General features: G+C 38.9%; 1 long non-coding RNA gene across 1 annotated transcript; it reads left to right on the top strand.

Moving 5' to 3' along the window:
• The first annotated feature begins 4816 nt into the window (after positions 1-4816).
• Positions 4817-15965, top strand: LOC120739008. The gene is made up of 3 exons (XR_005697094.1): positions 4817-4883; positions 14667-14746; positions 15356-15965. It is a non-coding gene; the product is annotated as an uncharacterized LOC120739008 (long non-coding RNA).
• The last annotated feature ends 499 nt before the right edge of the window (positions 15966-16464 follow it).

Here is a 16464-nt window from a genome sequence, read left to right as displayed (position 1 = left end):
TTATATCCAACACGTCTCTGTTCCAGAAAACAGCTTCAGCAGCCTCTGAGTCTGAACTTGGAGTTGGTTATAAGCCACAGGCCTGTGTGCACAGCAATGAGGAAATATAATGCAGTAAGTGAAACATGGATGTGTGGAACAGACAGAGATGGGCAGTAACGCGTTACTGTAATCTGATTTCTTTTTTCAAGTAACGAGTAAAATAAGGGATTACTATTGCAAAAACGGTAATCAGATTACTGTTACTTTCCCGTAGGAACGCTGCGTTACTGCGTTACTAAAACCGTGATTTTTTTCAAGAATGTCTCATGACAGTGACGTAAGCGAGTGCGACGTTAGTGACAACAGCTGTGTGCAGATCAACAATGGATCACATATCGATTGTGGGAGAGAGTATGAGCGTGCAGCGTTTAAAGCGTGGAAGTACTGACCTTACTTTGAGTTTGATTCCATAAAAAGTGACAAAAACATTAGTGTCCGCTGTGCGTGGGAAGAAAACTTCTTTTTACAGCGAAAAAAACCCTAAACTTCCGAGCAAGCACCGAGTAGCTACGACGTAATGGGAAACTCACAGAGAAACTCGCGGATTCTTCAACTGACCGCGGCACACCTGCACCAGGGTAAACCTCCGCCTACCCCACTCCTGCTTTACTGGTGAAAATAGAGCAAAAGGACCGCTGAGTCTTTGACTTTATTTATTTTCTGCTGTGTTTTACTTGCATCTATTTGAAAGACTGAGTGTAAACACAACAAATATTTTATTTTATGAGCTGGAATGTGCAGAAAATAGGTTTAAATGTTAAACTAATTTATTCCAGTCAGAGAATGTTGCATATAATTACATTTTTGCTTGATGCATAAAGTTAAAAGATTAAAACTAATAAAACAAATTTTAAAAAGAGACTTTTCCATTTGATTACATTTTGTATGATGGATTATGCAGAAAAAGTAGAATTGGGCTGAAAGATCTATCGCTTTATCACCTCTTCAGGTTGTAAATCGTGTTTTTAAAAAGTAACTAAGTAACTAAGTAATGAATTACTTTTGAAAATAAGTAATCAGTAAAGTAATGGGATTACTTTTTTGGGGAAGTAATCAGTAATTAGTTACTGTAATGATAAGTTATTGTAGTAACAACTAAGTCCATGGTCATTATTTGTTAATAGTAGCTTAAAGCTTCTGCACCAATCATGGAGCAGCAGGTTTAGAGCATGTGGATCTACAAAAGTAAGTCCCAGTAAGATGGGCTGAGCCTTACATACTAGAAGAAACATGTCATTCCCAGCAGATGAAGCGCCCTTTAAAGCAGGATCTCACTTTCAACCTAAAGAACTTGCTATGAGCATGCAGTGCATTCATGGTTATTATTCATACGATTGTGGGGAGCTAATAAAGTGCAACTATCACATTACATTTTATTATTAAATTGTTGTTAACAATCCCTTCACTTCTGCTTCGGCTGCATCCTCCGGAGGCCGCATTTGAAGGACGATTACGTCACAGCCAGGCGATTCTGTTTCTTTAAGTTCCCCAGGAAGAATGATAAATGTTTTTTTATAAAAAATTTGTTAATACTTTTAGCTATTTTATATCCATAAATGTAAGTTTATTAATAAAACACCATATTTCTGCCTTTTTATAAGGATATGAATTGTACATAAAATCAATTTCAGACTCAACCAACAAAAAGCCTCTCAGAACAATATTTATATGTTAATAGTAATTCACAATCTTTAATTAGGGGTCTAACATGGCATAAAATAATATTATAATCTCACACTCCTGAGGATGTTTTATCAGTCGGTGGTTGCTGGAGTACTTTTCTATGCTGTGGTGTGCTGGGGGAGCAACACAGCAAAGAAGGACTCATCCAGGCTGGAGAAACTGATCAGGAAGGCTGGCTCTGTGGTCGGCATGAAGCTGGACACTCTGGTGACAGTTGCAGAGAAAAGGACACTAAAAAAACTGCTGGACATTATGAACAATGCTGGGCATCCTCTGCACACGACCATAAACAACCAGAGGAGTCTGTTCAGTGACAGGTTGCTTCTCCCAAAGACAAGAACCAACAGACTTAAAAACTCCTTTGTCCCACATGCCTCCCAACTCCTTTCTGGAGAGGGAGGGGAGACAGGAGGACAAAGGAGGGGGGGACAACTAAGCTGTAGTGCCTTTTCACTGTGCAATACTTTTTTGCTAATATTCAACGGTGCAATAGACTTCAATAATTGAAATGTGCAATTCCCTTGTATTCTTATTCCTATTTATTGTATTTATCCCTTTAGTATACTCTTTATTTATATATGTCTCTGTATTTATATATGTGTATATATAGTATTCTGCTCACATTCTGTAACTTCGGTCGGTGCTGTGCTATTTGGAAACCGAATTTCCCAGGGGAACCCACCTGAGGGATTAATAAAATTTTATCTAATCTAATAAATTAATTAAAGCAACAAAACAACCTAAAGAGCCGGTTGGGAGCCGAAAGAACCGGTTCTCCAAAAAGAGCCGGAAATCCCATCACTACTATACTGGTGTTTTTAAAAGTCATGTTTGACTTTATGCTTTTCTGAATAGTCTCTGGGATGCTAGTGATGGTAAATTTGATTCTTTTTACTGCATCAAGTTTCAATGAGTCACTCACCAAAGTGAATCGGGTTTTTTGAGTCATTTGATTCACTGAGTCAGTTGACCAGAGAGTGCAAAAAATGTACATTTTCACTCAAACTTAATTTGTTTCTCTTTTCATGTAAATCCTACTGCTAAGATGAGTGATTCTAAAAGAAAACAACTATTTTATAGAGCAAAAAAAGAGCAAAGACATTTCTAAAATTAAGCAATTTCCTATCAAAATTGATTAATAAACATTTATTTTGTTTATTTTTATTTTATTACTATTTTCCTTAAATGTGTTAAATATATATTTTCTCATCTAAATGTCCACTGAGCTGTGAGCCAGGGGGCGGTAATGCGCCTTAACATTGGTTGCCAACCAAGAAGAAGAAGAAGCTGTGAGCCAGGAGGGAGGGGGTGAGTGAGTGAGTGGCTTTATCCCAATTCAGGGTCTGCAGCCTTAAAGTACGCAGCCTTAACGGTCCACAAGGGCCGCGTACTCAAAGATCGCTAAGGCCGGAAGTGCGAGGCTTGTGAAATGGGACGGTCTAGCCTCTGTCGTGCTGCCCAGGTTGCCTAGCAACCATGATATTAACAGCTGGAAACGTGTCATACAGCTTTGTTTGACAGAAATGAAGGAGAACATATTTTGTTCATTTGTTTGTTTCTACATGAGCTTTGATCATTCTCTGTCAGATTAAGCTCAGCTATTGAACGGCGTATATTTAAAGTAAAGGCTTTAAAACCAAGTTAGTACAAACGTCACTAATGTCACATGACTGTGCCGACATGTGGCCAACAGGAATGTTTTAATGTTCTTCATTATTAAACATTTGCACATAAATAAGTGACATAATATTCATTACTTACTTAAAGTTTACTCTTAGGGCGCCCCTCATCCGCCGTTTTTTTTCGGCAAAATTATCCACACCCACCGCCGCGCTATGCATTCTGGCGAATGTTGGGCCACGAAGTCTACACCGCCACGTCCTTAAAATTCAGGGAAAAGAAGGACGCATTTGAGTGCCGCATTTCGAGCAGCCTTTGAATTGGGACAGCCTTCGGCGCGCCACTGTGACGTAATCTGCCTTAAAATGCAGCCTTTAAGGCTGCAGACCCTGAATTGGGATACAGCCTGTGATTCATTCGCTCTATGATTCAGCACAGGAAGGGAGGGGGTGAGTAGATCAAATGTGCTGTTAGCATGTTAGCGGATCGATGCTACTGTGAACCGAGGAGCTATTTTCTTGATGTGAGCTTCTACTCAGGTTTTTTCTTCCAGTTCAGAGCAGAATCTTTTTGGTTAAGATACTGGATGTTGTGTTTATCTCCACAATTTTAATTATAAGCTAGATACATTGCTGCTAACAGCAACAGGGATAAGTCAGTGAGTCAGTTGGGCTTGTGAATCATGATTCATGAGTCAGTAAAGTGATTCTCGAGTATTGAACTATTCGTTCATGATTCGCGCATCACTATGGGATGCTTAGAACTCAAATTGCACTGCTGGAAATAGTTTATTTTGATGCACATGCTGTTTATTTATTTTCATTTTTCCTGCAGTATATAAAAATTGGTGTATTTCAAAAATGAAACTATGAAGACACTCAAAATAAATTTCCTGTGGTGGGAAACTATTTTATGCAACTTTTTTGTATTTACAATTTTGAGGGATAAACCTCTTAAATTTCTCTAACTAGAAATATATGTTAAAAAAAGCAAAAACGATTTTAAATTTTTTGTAGTTTATTGCACTTTTTTGCAATGTATTTAATTACTATGCACTTAATGCATACATATTATTATAATTTGGGCTATTATAGTTGTATTGATGTATAGCAACTTAAATACTCCCAAAAATGGCTCTACAGCATGTAAAAATATACTATAAGCTCTGGCGGACTTGGTTCTATGGTAGGTCTTAAAGGGTTAAGCAATATTATTGACAGGGCTTCTTTTTCCTTCGTTATTTTTACTACTGTGCAGTGTTACTACTACGCTGTGCACTGTGTTGTTTTTATGTGAGATGCCTGTGGTGTTGTGTTATTTTATCAATGTATATTTATACACTGTATTCAAAAGTGTATGTTCTCAATGCATTCTTACGGGTGGAGAAAGAAACACGCCCAAAGAGCATTTGGAGCTAGAATAAAACAGGGTGAGACGCAATCACATTGAGACAACCTCAGCTGTGGAGTGGTTTAAAAGTTTACTTTCACTTCCTGAACTTCGTGGAGTGGAGCTTGTTGTTGGTGTGTGAAGAAACTGTAAGTTTGCTTTGTTTCCTCCTTTAACAGTTTGTCTTTAGGAACTTTACTGTTTGTTCAGCTCGTGTTTGATTTCTTCACACAACAAACTGTGTGTGTTTGTATTTCCGGTCTCTCCATTAAAATCAGTGTGTAATGTTTCCTGGCTAACATCAGCTGTGTGCAGCTTAGTTCAGCACAAATCTGCCGCTCCATAGTTCACGGTAACGGACTCACAGCTGGACCAACAAGGCCCACCGTTATTTTCTGCTAGTGTGATCAGAATCTGGGAATCAGACAAAATGTGTCCTGAGCTTGGGTGCTGTTCCACAGTAACTGCTGAGCAGCTAGCAGTTAGACTATGACCTCTTTTAGCTGTCAGCTTTGTGTGGTCCTAAACTAAAATATGTTACTAAAATAATACTGCTCTCCTGCTCAGTTGTCAGGTCATAAAAAAAGAATGTTTCTATAACTAAAATCATTAATCAATAAAAACTCAATCTTAAAAATAATTAAAACTTAATAACTAAAAAGCATTCATGGAGGAAATATCCTCAGTTCTAGAAAATAATGATTACAGCTGTTATACATTTATGTTAGAGTGGGGTTTTTGCCCACGCCAGAAACCTTCCTATGCAGTCTTTCAAGATTCGCACTGCATGCCACTGGATGCGGATGACGTACACATCTGCCGAATGCTGATTGGTTGGCAAGTGGACTAGACTAGGGAAGGGAGTGGCAGCAGAGTTTGCTGTGAACGGAAAACATCAGACAAAAGATTCAGAAATAAATCATGAACAGCACAGACAGGCTGCAGTGATACTTTCCATTGTTTCAAACACTTGGTTTCACTTCAGCTCTTTGTGCGTTAGAGCTGCAGGATTGAACAACTTGTTGTACCACATATTTTGTTCACTGCATCCATTCACAACAGCAAACTGTGAATACAATTCCTATGCTGAACTATAAACTTGGAATTTTTAAAGTGTCACTTAAACTTGATTCAGCAGGTTGGCCTCTGTTAAAAATCCTGCGTCACATTTCTCTGGCTGGATTAGATTGACGAAAAGTTATTATATTAAACTTACATCTGTCTGTTAATAACTCAGACCACTGAAAGATGCTTAGACTCCAGTTTTGCATAATATATATAATTTTATTTGTACAATAATTTTATGGTATTTATTATATAACTTCATTAATCCTTTTAAATTCTGAGTGTGCAAAAAATATATAATTTCAGTCAAAGTGCAGATGTTATAGATTAATGTGATTCATTTTCTATATCTTAGTGTAAAACGGGACAATTTGGATAAAACATTTGTTAACATGTCCATCTCCATAGACGTCAGCTTGTTCAAAATGCTGTGCTCGTGTCCTAACCGGACCTAGAAAATTGGTTTCCATTACTCCAGTTCTTCTTGACTTACATTGGCTACCCATCAAACATTGTATTGATTTTTAAATCTTGTTGCTTACTTTTAAAATTATAAATAACATTGTGCCTAGTTATCTTGCTGACCTTCTTAGCTTGTATACTCCTAGTCGAGCCTTAAGATCATCTGGTCAACTAATCTTGGTCCAAACTAGGGCTCTCCTGAAGACCAGAGGCGATCATGCTTTTGCCTCAGCTGCACCGAACCTCTGGAATAGTCTTCCTGTTACTATTCGTGCCTCGGACTGCAGTTGAAAACGTATTTATTTAATTTGGCATTCCCCACTAGCTAGCGCCCTAATAGCTAGTGAAATGAGCCCCATCTGCGTGTTATACCTGTATAACCATGCACGTGACAAATAAAGAATCTTGAATCTTCATTTCACCTATTTTAACCTTTTTACATTGTAACCTTCTTACTAGGCAGCACGGTGGCACGGTGGTTAGCACTGTTGCCGCACAGCAAGAAGGTCCTGAGTTCAATTCCACCGTCAGGCCGGCGTCTTTCTGTGTGGAGTTTGCATGTTCTCCCCGTGTTTGCGTGGGTTCCCTCCGGGTACTCCGGCTTCCTCCCACCGTCCAAAGACATGCACTTAGTGGGGATAGGTTAATTGGATAACCCAAATTGTCACTAGGTGTGAATGCGCGAATGAATGTGAGTGCGAATGGTTGTCTGTCCCTGTGTGTTGGACCTGTGACAGACTGGCGACCTGTCCAGGGTGTACCCCGCCTCTCGCCCTATGACAGCTGGGATAGGCTCCAGCGCCCCCCGCGACCCTGAAAAGGATAAGTGAATGGATGGATGGATGGAACCTTCTTACTACATTTTAACTTTTTACTGCATTATTGCTGGTTCTTCTAGATAATATTTTATATTTATAAATTGACTCTCTTAACTTAAGCCCGACATCTATTTTATTTAGTCCATACTCCTGGTTTAATTGGTGCTTCCCATCTGTTGATATTAGTACTAGTGTTTGTTACAAAACATTAACAAAGTACAAAAAACAATGTCTTATTGCGTTATTGTGAAGCACTTTGGAATACCTTTTGTTTTAAATGTGCTATATAAATAACATTGTATTGTATTGTATAAATGCTGATGAAATACTTTTGTATGCTCTGTTTTAATGACTGCACAAACACAAGTTTATATAGCTGTATGGTTTTCTTTTTTTCTGGTGGCTTCACTGTGTATTACTGTGCTGTTCTAGTTTAAAATTATTTCTGTGCAACTGATTGAACACAAAAGCTGAGTGCTCTTCAAACTCCGAAACTAACTTAGACTCCTGTATACTACAAATTGTAAGATCAATATGTTTTTGCTTCTGGCTAAAGTTTTAAAAAATGCTTTACTGTCTGAAATTATAAGAACAGAACTGAGATTCAAGTCAAGTCAAGTCAAGTTTATTTATAAAGCACATTTAAAAACAACTGAGGCTGACCAAAGCGCTGTACAATAAAATACAAATATAAAATACAATAAAACACAAGTACATAAAACACCTCACTGATAAAACAATAAATTAAAACAATAAATTAAACCTTGCTAAAAGCCAATGAGAAGAGGTGAGTTTTAAGAGCAGTTTTAAAAGTTCCTAGGCTTGTGGAGAATCTGATGTGAGGAGGTAAACTGTTCCACAGTAGATAAGATAAGATAACTCTTTATTGTCATTGCACAGTCATATATAGTACAATAGTACAATGAAACTGGAAAACTGTCCCACGTTAGCACTACATACAACACGACACGACACAACACAGTAACTTAACTAAGTAATAAAAATGAAGAATAAGTGTATGTGTATTTCACATTAATTATTATTGCACCTTGTTTTTTTATAAATATAAAAATATTGTTATTGTTATTGTTGTTACCCCCCAAAGAAGTCCAGGTAGGTAGCCAGTCAGGTCAGCTATTTGCATTGATCAGGGCTATTGCCCTGTTGTAAAAGCTGTCCTTGAGTCTATTTGTCCAGGACCTCAGCAGCCTGAACCTCCTACCAGATGGCAGCAGCTTAAACACCCGATGTCCTGGGTGTGTGCAGTCCCGTAGGATGCTGCGTGCTGTCTTGAGACAGCAAGTGCTCTACAGGTCCTTCAGGGAGGGAAGACTATGTCCAATGATTTTTTGGGCCATATTGATGTCCCTCTGGAGTGCCTTTCTGTGTGCTGTGGTGCAGCTAGAGAACCATACACTGATGCAATATGTCAGCACGCTTTCAATGGAGCAGTGGTAGAAGACAATCAGCAGCTCCTTCTTCAGGTAAAATTTTCTGAGAATCCTCAGAAAGTGGAGACGCTGTTGGGCCTTCTTTAAAACCGCAGAGAGTTAGAGCTCCATTGGAGGTCTGTGTCTATGCGCACACCCAGAAACTTGAAACTGGAGACCCTTTCCACACACTCCCCATTGATGCTGACAGGCTGCAGCTCAGACTTCCTCCTTCTGACTTTGACTACCAGTTATTTTGTCTTGGTGGTTTCCAGTGTTGGTCAAGTTACTTGAAAAAAGTAATCAGTAACTAATTACTGATTACTTCCCCAAAAAGTAATCCCGTTACTTTACTGATTACTTATTTTCAAAAGTAATTAATTACTTAGTTACTTAGTTACTTTTTAAAAACACGATTTACAACCTGAATAGGTGATAAAGCGATAGATCTTTCAGCCCAATTCTACTTTTTCTACATAATCCATCATACAAAATGTAATCAAATGGAAAAGTCTCTTTTTAAAACTTGTTTTATTAGTTTTAATCTTTTAACTTTATGCATCAGGCAAAAATGTAATTATATGCAACATTCACTGACTGGAAGAAATTTGTTTAAAATTTAAACCTATTTTCTGCACATTCCAGCACATAAAATAAAATATTTTTTGTGTTTACACTCAGTCTTTCAAATACATGCAAGTAAAACAGAGCAGAAAATAAACAAAGTCAAAGACTCAGCGGTCCTGTTGCTCTATTTTTACCTGTAAAGCAGGAGCAGGGTAGGCGGAGGTTTACCCTGGTGCAGGTGTGCCGCGGTCAGTGGAAGGATATGGCAGCTCTGTGAATTTCCCATTACGTCGTTGCGCACTCGGTGCTTGCTCGGAAGTTTAGGGGTTTTTTTCGCTGTAAAAAGAAGTTTTCTTCCCACGCACGATGGACACTAATGTTTTTGTCACTTTTTATGGAATCAAACTCAAAGTAAGGTCAGTACTTCCACGCTTTAAACGCTGCACGCTCATACTCTCTCCCGTACTCGATATATGATCCATTGTTGATCTGCACACAGCTGTTGTCACTAACGACGCACTCGCTTATGTCACTGTCATGAGACATTCTCGCAAAAAAATCACGGTTTTAGTAACGCAGTAACGCAGCGTTCCTACGGGAAAGTAACGGTAATCTAATTACCGTTTTTGCAATAGTAATCCCTTACTTTACTCGTTACTCGAAAAAAGTAATCTGATTACAGTAACGCGTTACTTGTAACGCGTTACTGCCCATCTCTGGTGGTTTCCACAGTGAGCTGTAAATAGTTCTACAGCAGCTCTGAGACCTTCTATCAGCAGGTCTTCATGCAGGCCTGTTGCACTGTTGATGGATCTCGATAAAGTTTGTTTGAAAAGAAAAAGACTACACGTCATCAGCAATTCATATAAAGTTCTGGAAACTTTATATGAAACAGACAGCTGTTCTTCAGACTTTAGAAACAGTTTTGATCACATTAAATGAAAACCATGAAAGGAGGTTGTTGTACCTTCTATAACTTTTCATGGTTAAACGTAATTACTTAAACTTTATTTGGCCTGAGCTCAACTACTGGTTGTCTGGCTGGCATCCCCAGTCAACCCACATCACTTTAAACACACACCGTATTGACTTGAACACATAACCTCTTAACTCAAAATTCGCTCCCAAAATAAACAGCAATAAATTTAGTCAGTCCAATATTCCCCAAACTTTTATCACTAATTACCCCAAATGACTACGGACACAGACCAGAAGCTCTACTGAGTGAACATTTAATTTAGCTTAATTTCCAATTCAGCACCTTTGGACATCAATCAACAGGCGGTGCTTACCTCCTATTTCGGGGCCCATCACTCAGTCGACCTCCTGGCTGTCTGTTTGACACCACTTATACCTCAGCCAAACTCCATTTGTCGCTCCTCAAACTGGGTTTCGGCACCAAAATGTCGTGGTTCAAATTTGAGGAAGAGACATACGACTGAAAGTCCATAGTGGTGTCAACACACATTATTTTATTAAAAACACACAGTACAGTACAGTGTGTGAAGAGCCGGACTTCTTCTCCGTCTGCACAAAGACAGAAAGCTTTATAGCCATTTATGACGTCAGAAGAATTCCAGAAGAATTCTCCTCTCTCCTTCTGTGTCCTTCTATGGCTAAGAACAACAACATGTTCCAGATGTTTCCACCCCTCAGTCTCTGGGAATCTAACCAATTGTGTGTTCATGAGTGTGTATTTTGTGAAATTGTAGCTCCAGGCTAAAAAGAGTTCAACTGTCCTGATGTGACCCTGGTCCGCCTGGAACCACGGTCACATCAGGTGACCGCCATGCTGGTGGTTTCTAACTGATCTATTTAAATGTTAATTCAAATGATACATGATAATATTTAATGATAAAACTGATACAGACTAATGAAGTAATGATGAAATAATGACAGTGCATGTAAATGATATCACAGTGAGATTTAAAATAAGATGTTTTCCTTGACAACTCCTCCTCTTGGGCTCGCTTGCGAGTCCAACCTCCACCAAGATTTGTCTTACTCCTCCGTCCAGCCTGCAACCTCCCTCAAGGGCATCATCATGATAAGAGTATAAGGTTATGAGTATAAAAGTAAAAAACGTACAAACTATTACGCTTCCTTTAAACTATCCATTACTTTAGACTAGAGCCTGGAATGAATTGATGCTTGGCGCGTGACGCTCCTCTTCGGTCTTGTCCTCCACCAGGTGGACTACTGGGGAGGACCGGTGCACAGGGGGAGAGGATTATTCTGCCTCTATGTTCCCCCCTGTGTTACTTGGGGTGGAGCTTATCTCGAGTAAGCTCTCTTCCGGGGCTGCCTCCTCTTGGGCCTTCCTGGCCTCCTCCCACAGGTTGACTCCCTACTGAGACCTGTACAAGAACGTTACACATTCTCTCTAAAACAATCTCCTGTCAACCTGTAAGCTTGTGTAAAAACATCAGTCAGCAGTTACATGTTAAGCTCATTTAACTCATTTAACTAAAGTATTCAGCACAACAGACAAGTATCATGTTCAGGATTTCCCAAATCATTAAATCACTCTTATTGCCGCAATTTATTTTATCCCCAATTTAATCAGTGACTTCCCTTAAACAATATCACTCCACTTGTTTCATCCCTATAAGCGCCATATTAAACTGTTCCCTAGAAACTGCATCTCTTATTTGTTTTCTCATGTCCCTTGTCTGTTTTCTACTGAATCCTCCACATGCCAAAACAAACATTAGCAAAACAAAACTCTGCCAGTTTCACTCATTTAAACTCTGGCTGCAGGATTCTGCTCACTCCTGCTATCCTGTTCCCCCAAAACAATACTAATTCAGTCGTCTATATATCAGTTCTCAACCCACTCAATAAACCAAACAGGATGATGGTAACCGTATTACCTACTTAAATTATGTTTGATCCTAATGAGCTAATCCTAATGAATTTCATTACTCCATTGCATACGTGTGTGTCGTCCTCAAATGCTCTCTCAATTCACCCGTTGCCCTTCTGACCTTTTACCAGACCAGAGGCTCATCCTCCTGAATAAATGTTTTACTCAAGAACCTCTACTAAGAGCTTAGTAAAAGAATGCAACTTAGTCTTTCTGAAAGACACACACTGTTTAAACCTCCGAATGCAATATCAATGCTGTAAATTATATTATTAATGCAATGGTGATGAGGATTATTATTTCGCACTACCAGTAAAATAATTTCCCTGGTCCACACTAGCTAGGGTTACTCTCCCCTCCTCAGTGCTCGTTCTCTCCTCCCTCTCTGCTGTTCAGGTTGTGTTAGGTGGATACATCAACCTTTTTCACATTAAGAAATCTTAATTCAATTTGATAGACATCACAAGGTTACCTTCAAAAGCAACCTAATTAGTTGGATCACCTATTGTAGTGTCTGAGAATAATTCAAGTTTAATAGAGATTTTGCAACATTACTTTAGTCTCTTATTTACAGGCAGGCAGTCCACCAAATCATCAAGCAATTGAAGTAATATAATTCATTACAAGCACTAAAACTTCCCCCTGCCACCCTGCAGACCTGTACATGAAGCAAACTGTTGATAGAGTTGCTTTAAACTTTTGAATTCATCCAAACTCTACCTTTATTATGCCGAATCAGCACAGATAGTGTAGAATAGATTTTCAGTCTGTCACATCAATGTAGTGCAGGCATTGTGTTCAGCCATGTTTAGAGCGAATCCTGTAAAACGTTGGTTCCTAGGAACAGGTACTGCGTAGTACCCTCAAGCTCCCAGGCCTCTAGTAGAGGACCCAAGTTTGAAAGATAGACCGCCCGCAGGGGTGAGAGGGGACATTCTTTTAAATACGTAATTGCCAAGGTAAATCTCTAAGACACTATAATGTCAGAGGAAAAAACTTTTTTCTAAAATTTCTCTGAAAAAAACGAGGCAGTTCAAGCAAAAAAAACGGATCTCATCAAATTTCCTTCAGTTCATAAACTGACGTTCTACTTTCAGGGTGTTACGATTCGGTGTTGACAGTGTTTTGTTTTAGGCGTGACTGTTATGTGTTTCCTGCTTTACTTTGAAAGTCTGTCTTATCTCAGTGTGTTCAGTTTACGCTTCCTTGTCTCGTCAGGTCTAATTTGCCCCAGCTGTGTTTCCCTCCTGTGGTCCATTCCCTGATTGCTCCTTCTATGTATATAAGCCTTGTGTTTCAGTATGTCATGGTCGCGATCTTCCCCCTGGTTGTAAATAGTTTGTGGTTTTGATGTAAATAAATGTCCTATTTTTGCTCTGATGTAAATAGTTGTCAATACTTTCGTTTTGGGATTTTTGGTGGAGTACCTTAGTGGGTTTTTTTTTGTTTGTGTTTTTTTCCTTATTTTTATTTTTCCTGTGTTGCACGCCGGTTGCCTAGGCCGGGGTGTAACAAGGGTATAAACAAAGTTTGGTCTCAGTCAGAGTGCGAGAACTGCTCACACAGACACTGCTGATCATTTTCACCTGAATTCTTCAGGTGAAAGAATTCACCCTCTCTGTTTTTCACATAATGATATTATCCTATATCCTCGCATGTGATTGAATTTTCACCTGAAGAATTTAGGTGAAAATTCTCTCAGTCTGATTTGTTTATTAGACTGAAAAAAGAGACGAGTTCATGTTTATTAGTGAATCTTGCATGTAAATGCTTCTTTCTCCGACTCACTGCATTTTCAGAATCTATTTTCCATCGTTTTTCTGCTCAATGTGTTTGGTAGACTTGTAGTCTAGACCCCCTAAACCAAGACAATACCAAGACCAGAGGGTACAGAGACCAAGACAAAAAAGTCTTTAAACTGCAGCCAGATGCTGCCTCGTTTACGGGTGTCAGGCATATTTATGTTTATGCGATGCACTCACACAGACAAACCACTGTCTACTGTCTCACTCACTTACTGAGAGGACAGACGCACGCTCCACTTGACTGTTGCGTCTCTCACCCCCTCTGTTTTTCACATAATGATATCATCCTATGTCCTCGCATGTGATTGGCTACAATATGGAGGGATTGGAGCATAGCTGAGCCACTGAGTGAGAGCTGAGCAGTCAAAGGAAATTAAGTGAGGAGCCGGCTCTCGCTCAATGGGAGTCGACTCTTCTAATTCACTACAAAGCACTCTCTAAGCATGGCTCTTAAAGCTGATGCTTTTGCGCATGACACATTATCGAACGTTACGTTGTGTGTCATGGATACTGTTGACTCCAAATCTCCCGACCACTATGTCAATCTGAGACAGCAAGACCGAGACAGCGAGACCAAGACAAGACCAAGACCAACTCCAGTGTTTGGAGTGTAGAAAACATGAGTAATGTACACACTGAGAGATCCATGTTTAAAAATGTTTTTTCCAAATTTTTGAGGCAAATGACAAACGGGAAATTTAAGTGAAAAAAGCTACAGAGCCCTTTGAAAGAAACTTTTTAAAAAAGGTGTCTTTTATTGGGAAGTTTCAACAGGGTTAAGCTCTGTAGGGAATGTAAATGATCAGTGGACATGATGGCATTTTTATCATGGTTTCTGGAATCTCTGGCCATGTGCTGATGTACAAACAGAGATGCTCCCACAGACAGAAACACATTCTTCTCTCTTTTTCTTCTTCAGTTTGCAGATACCATGGGTGCTCAGCAGTCTGGCGTTTATATTACAAACAAGAGTGACCGCTACACACTTCGTAACCCCTGGTGAACACACATTGTCTTTTAGTGTTTATGGTGGTGGTTTCTAAAGTGGGCGGGATCTTTCTGTAACTTTATAGTAAGTTTATACACATTAAAAATCCATTTCATTTAACTACATTTTTTCACTTTACTTTACAAACTCATCCATATTAACCTTTAAGTGGAGAAGGTGAGTGCTGCAGAACTGAACAGCTGATGAATTAAAAACGAGAGAAATTTAAACAAAATGAAATGAATTGAGCTCAGCAGAATCACACCTGTGTGTTTGTACACACAGGAAGCTGTAACAAAGAAACACAAAGAAACACATTTAACACATTGGCACAGAAGTTAGAGTCGTTTATTTGAAGTTATATTTTTCTCTGTGAATCAGTTTTTATTGTGACTGAAATGCTGCCTGCAGGTCACATCAGACACGCAGGTATCAGTAATAAAATAACAGAAGGAGTCAGATGAGCAGTTCAGCAAATTTCTTATGAACTCCTGTCACAATGTTCTTATGTCAGCAGCAATCTCCCTGTGTCTGTTTCTTACTCAAGCTGATCTACCTGCCTCATGATGACGAGTGTTTGAATAATCGTATTAATTCACGTTTTTCTTTTTTCTGACTAGTCTGTATCTTGTTAGCGGACGTTGCCAAATTCCTTTGCCAACAAAACTTGGGCCTTCTGAATCTGGCAACACTCTGTTCTCTGGTGTCACAGGCCGTGGATCTGTTGGAGTCTTCACCTACGATCTCTACGATCCAACTACAGATGGAGCCGATAAGAAAAATAGCCGTCATGTTCTCAGTTCCTCTTGACCACCGCCTGTTCTCTAACTGGTGCGCAGTTGGAGTCTTTGACAAGAACACAAACTGTGATAATGCTCTTTATCGTAAGATGTATTACCATAATGAGAGAGGGTTTGTTAGAGGAAAAGCTGATGGTCATGATCTGACCCAGACATTTGGTGATGTTACTGTGGAACACAGCATGACAACTTTCAGTGTTGCAACACTGAAAGTTGATGTAAAAGACAGACCTTGAGAAAAGGCTTAATCACTCTTCATCAGTATTTATCTGGGTTTACCCTAACACTGGTGATCAGGATAAACAGTTATTCATTTCCTAAGTCAACCCAGGATTTCCCCTTCTTCCACAGAAAATGATCCATACATCTTAAACATTACTTCAGAGATTTATCATAACAAGTGGCTATGATATCTATATATATATATAGATCTATATATAGATATATATATAGATATATCTATAGATATATCTATATATATATATCTATATATATATATATATATAGATATATAATATAATATTCGGGTTACGTAATTCGGGTTTCGGTTCGATACTTTGGTGTCACGGTTCGATATTTTTTCGATACAAAAATAAAATGTTCATGCCTTTTTAATTTGTCATTTATTAAAATTATAAATATATATTTTAACTCAAAAGTACAGGTTTTTTAAATTTAACCCTAACCCTTGTGCGTGTTTTTTATTTTGACAGCGAATGCGCACCTGTGGACCACTTATGTGCAGCCCTGGTTATTTAGCTCGTCATATTGCAGCCACAGAAATTCTTTTGTCCATGAAACCATAAAGCTGCACTTTCTTTTTGCCTTATAGTCTGATTTGTCATAACTTCTCCGTTTTGTGGGTAAGCTTTTCTTTGGCTGTCACTTCTTCACCCTGACCTGTCTTATTTGGCTCAGCAGAACTAAAA

Source organism: Simochromis diagramma, unplaced genomic scaffold (genome assembly GCF_900408965.1).
Source record: "Simochromis diagramma unplaced genomic scaffold, fSimDia1.1 OVJJ01000394.1, whole genome shotgun sequence".
Lineage (NCBI taxonomy): Eukaryota > Metazoa > Chordata > Actinopteri > Cichliformes > Cichlidae > Simochromis > Simochromis diagramma.
The sequence above is the reverse complement of the archived record's forward strand: the minus strand, read 5'-3'. Positions and strand labels throughout refer to the sequence as shown.